Genomic DNA, 5125 nt, shown 5'->3' with positions numbered 1-5125 from the left:
ATCGATCTCATTTGATCCACACACAGTATTGATATCGTAATGAAAATCAAATATTACATTGTCCGAATGCTACCGCGGCCCGGTACTTTCACACCTTGTGCACTCGTTTTTTCTCTCCGTCTTTCTTTTTTTTTTTGGTAATGTTTGCGCGGGTGCGGGTGCGATACGCCCGCTTGCCGTTCCCACGGCGCGCGGCCCGCCGGAGATATGGTAACAGGGCCGCGTTGTCAGGCGGGCGCGCCAATTTGTTAACGGCGCCGGGACGAGGCGCGGGGGCGGCGGGGGGCGGCCGGGGCGGTGGGGGCGCCGACTGATTAGAGTAGTAAAGACTGGAATATACGCGGGCGCCGAACCCGGGCGGATGAGCTATTCAGAGAGGGGCCCTCTGGCCTCTTCGGCCTGCAATATTGTAAAAGGCCATGGTTGGTTACCCTCCGAGAGCTGTGGTGTCTTTCTTTCCCTCATCCTCCCAGACCAATAGCAGCCCCGCTATGCTCTGCTCTTGCGCCACTCGCTTGCGCGCCCGCAGGTTATACACACTCGGCTGGGCTCATGAGAGACGGGGTCCGGCCGGCCGACTCGTATTCGGGACTGGTCCGCCCCGCCCCGCCCCGGCCCTGCCCGGCCCGGCACGCTATACGCCCCCTCCTGCAACTTGAATTAGGTGGAGAAAGCCTCCTCGCGGCGTCGGCAGCACGTCGGAACAGTGGTCTGCACCTGTGTGCGCGCGCGCCTCTAAATCTTTACGGCTGCCCAGCTGATCCGGGCCCGCCCCGCCCCGTCGAGTTGAGATCGTCGATGTGCGATTATCGGTAATCTATTCACGCTGCAGCGAGTTGGACGGGGCGGGGCGGGGCGGGGGGCGGAGACTCATAACGGGCGAGTTGCACTCTCACATACGACACATGGCGTCATTAGAAAATCCCCCTGAAACATGCGGCGAAATGAGATAAAACATAAAACGCGGAGCGTTACATGCATCGCCGCTCGCTTTCGTCCCGCATATGCGACGAGAGAGTGGCGGGAATGAGGAGAGAGGAGGCGGGGTGGGGTGCACCCCGGGCAAAATTATTTGCTGTTCCACTTTCTTGTTGTAAATTTGCGAACATTTTTTTTAGCTGAAAATTATGCAGTTTTGATTTATGTCCCCACTGGCCCTCACCACCGCCACGTCGCCCGGGGGAGCGCCTGCGCTGCGCGAGATAGGCAACGCGGACGCACGCGTGTGTTGCGGTTGCCTACCCATCTCTCTCTCTCTCCACTCCTCTTTCGCTTTGCTCTCTGTTGCGGGGGGCTCCCAAAACCACCGCGGCGTGGCGTGCCGGGGGGTCTGAGCAGCGCGTCTGCCCTCCTGACTCTCTGTCTCTGGTATTGCGAAACCACCAGCCCTGCAGGTCGTGACGTCGGCGTGAAAGCACCGCGGAGCTTCGGCTGTCGGCGGGCGCCGGGGCTGATAGTGACCGCGGGCTGAAGCCCCTCCCCGGGCTCGGGCCCCTCGGGGTGCACCGCTGGCTGTACTTAGTGTCCGAGCACCGACCACGGTCCTGCATACTCCTCCCTAGCGTCATCACTTTTACTACTACCCCTACCCGGTATACTTAAAATATAGCAGATTGGAACCACAACACTTTGGTGGCACTTTAGGCAAACTTTTTTCATACTTTTTGTATACTTTTTTTATCACTTTTAAGACACTTTGGCGTGTCACTTTTTCAGCTCTTTTTTTCCGTGCGGGTACCTCCCCCGCCCCCCCTTCTCGAGCGAGACGCTTGGTTCTGACTTTAAACGGTCGGCATCATGTTCCATCTCGCCGAGTCAAAGCACCTGTACACTCCGGTGTACCAAGGCGGGGACGGCCGTTCAAATTACCGCGAGCCACGGCCAGTAAAGCAGGTAACTGAACTGCGGCGACGCCGCCCCAAGCGACACGCCGCCTGACTCAGCCCTGACCCGACCCGCGCCTGCTGGGGGGCGGCGTGCAGCGAGCGCCCCGCCGCGCTGTAGACCACCCCGCCCCGCCCCGCCTCGACCGGGGTGTCCTGCGTTCAAAAGTGCAGTCGTTTTCGTTTGTAGATGGCGAGCCGGGCCAGGTCGACGCTGCTCTAGGCACGGTGGATCTCCACCGTCGATCTAGGGTAGGCCCAAGTCCCAGGCTTAGGCCTCTGCTAAGGCCTGCGTTAACCCCCCGGATATGCACCCAGAAAATGTAATCCTAAAACCAAGGAATTTTCTCTGGAAAAAAAAAAAATTCAAGGTAATTTTCGACCTTGGTTTAAAGTGTTTCCATTAATTTCAAGAAAATTAAGATGATCTAAAGAAATTTTTTACTTTATTTTAACGTCAATTGCCTTAAGTAAAAGACAATTTTCCTTGTATTTTTTTGAGGAATAAAAATAGCGTTGAAGCAACGCATTTCGCATTGTTCCAAGACTATCATTTTGTGGGTGTGGCCCCGGCAAAGGCCGCGGCAAAGGCCGCGGCAAAGGCCGCGGCAAAGGCCGCGGCAAAGGCCGCGGCAAAGGCCGCAGCAAAGGCCGCGGCAGAGGCTGCGACAAAGGCCCCGGCTAAGCAGGCCTCTGCAAAGGCCGCGGCAAAGGCCGCGGCAAAGGCCGCGGCAAAGGCCGCGGCAAAGGCCGCGGCAAAGGCCGCGGCAAAGGCCGCGGCAAAGGCCGCAGCAAAGGCCGCGGCAGAGGCTGCGACAAAGGCCCCGGCTAAGCAGGCCTCTGCTAAGGTACCGGCTAAGGCCCCGGCTAAGCAGGCCCTGGCTAAGCAGGCCCCGGCTAAGCAGGCCCTGGCTAAGCAGGCCCCGGCTAAGCAGGCCCTGGCTAAGGCCTTTCCTTTCTCTCTACTTGGCGCATTGTGAGCGTCTCGACTCGGCTCGGCGCCAATGTCGTAATCTCTCCGCAGCAGCGCCGCCACAGCGCCGCGCTCCGGAGCCCAGCTGGAGCCTCCAGGGCCCGGCCCGCGGCCGCCCGCGCCGCGCCACGCCCGTGCTGCAGCGAGCGGAGAGTGCCGCCGCTGGCCGGCCGGTTCTTTTGCCGGAAGTGATTTTCTTTCCCGGTTGGTCGATGAACAGCGCCGGGCCCACACGGGTCGGTGGCGGGGCGCTCTGCCAGCGAGCGACCCCCTGACGCCGGCCAGGCCATCGCTGAACCATTGCGCCCCGCGCGTTAACACTTTGGACGCCATGCCACCTGACAGTAGAATGTTCGGGTAAACCTCGCGCCGCCCGCCTCCCCGGGGGCCTCGCGTCCCGTCACGTAGGCTACGCTCCACGACATGCCGCTGGTTTAAATGGCCGATTATGGGTCGGTCGGGGAGGTGATGGAGGTGAGCCTAGAAACTGACGGCTCGGCTGCAGAGGGGAGATGGGGGGGGGGGGGGCGTTGGGAGCTGCGACTGCCCCTCGGGACTCACTCCAGAAAGGGTAGGCGCCTATGCCCGATCGGAGCAGTGTGCAGAACGAGCAGAGCCGCGGCGCGGAAACTACTCGTGTGCCGCACTGAATGCGTACACGGTGCGTTAATTCGTAAACCTTTCGCAGTGCATCGGACGTCACATCGTTGTGAAATCCCACTCGGCAAATTGTAGTATAGTGGTGGTGGGTATCCCCAGAAGAGGAGGGAGGTCAGTTGAGGCGCCGCAGGGCCGCTCTGCTCGCCACGTAACGCCTGGTAACAGCGAGCGGGCGCGGCGCCGCTTCGTGACGCCCTTGGTACGCCTCCCTTGGCCAGGTCACGCCGCGCCCCGCGCCGTGCCTCGCCTCGCCACGCCTCGCCACGCCTCGCCACGTCGCGTTTCTCTATCCCTCTTTCCCGAATCCTCCTACTCGGTCGCTCACATTCACACTCACACACACTCACACTCACTTACTACTTACACTCGCTAAGGAGTTCGAAAACAAAATCAAGACCAGCCGACTCCTAAAGCCTTGTGGTCCAGGGGAAACTGAACTGGCTCACCGGCGCAGTCCAGCTCAGCCAGGCGTTGGATTGGAAGGGAGGGGGGAGGGGCAAAACAAGCCCGGGGCGCCAGTTTGGAAAGAGGAGGGGGGGGGGGGCGGAGGCGCTTTAAATTTCGTCCGAGTTCATTGCCTCGCCGTCCCATCAGGTGGAGGGACTCGCGGAGAGCCGAGTGAAAGAGGGGTGTGGGTCGAAACGCACTGAGAAAAATAATCTGTCTCGGCACCATACGTTTAGTGTCCAGATCGAAGCTTTTTCGTTGCACTATATGTCTAGCGCTGGGGGAGCTAAACGTAGCATCCCAGGCAAAGAAAATTTAGAGCACAGCGCTAAAACTCGATGGAAGGGCACTATCCGGCACTATCCCATTTTGAGCTGGGACAAAAGTCGGGGAACGTTTGGTGCCCGGAAAGCAATATTTTTCTCAGTGCGCGTGTACTACCCCAGCAAGAATCAGACGGTCGAACTGCGCCCGCGGCTCCTCGACCTCTCTGACGCGGACCGACCGACCGACCGACGGACGGCGACACATCACTCATACAGGGTATTGGGTGATCCGCGACGTCCTTTGTTTGTGGTTATACTGTACCGGATTCGGGCGTGCGGGTGGGCTTGCCTATACCGTCGCTATTGCCATGGAGCCTTACGGCACTCACGGCCCCGTGCGAGTAGGCAACCGCCGTCGGCACGCAAGCATCCGGTACAGTATAACCAGAGAAAATGAGGAAGGGCGCTGATTAACCATCATTGTATCGACGTTAGACAAGCTCCGTTCTCTCCTGTGCCGTGAGTGTGAGGGATACGACATGACACCGCAGCGTGCGGATTTGCCCACCCGCCATGGCACCCTCTCACTCCCTCTCACCCCCTCTCTCACCCTTCCTCTCTCTCTCTCTCCCTATCCCTAACTCCCCCTCCCCTCTTCCTCTCGTGTTCGCCGAGCTTTCGGCCCCTGCCCCCTCTCCCACGGTAGGCCCAGGCCGAACCAGAAATGCCAATTTAATCAGGGCAACCGCAACAGCGCTGGATCGAGTTTTGGGGCGAGGTGGTGGTGGTGGGGACCACAAGACAAATGTGTATAGATAGGTGTCGAAACGTAGAAATAATAAACTGTCTCTCCGTTCCACACTGCCACAAAACGTGCTACACACCAAGAGCAAACG

This window comes from Frankliniella occidentalis, unplaced genomic scaffold, assembly GCF_000697945.3.
Source record: "Frankliniella occidentalis isolate FOCC.00 unplaced genomic scaffold, Focc_3.1 Scaffold337, whole genome shotgun sequence".
In the NCBI taxonomy this organism is placed as follows: Eukaryota; Metazoa; Arthropoda; class Insecta; order Thysanoptera; family Thripidae; genus Frankliniella; species Frankliniella occidentalis.
Note: the sequence above shows the minus strand (reverse complement) of the source record.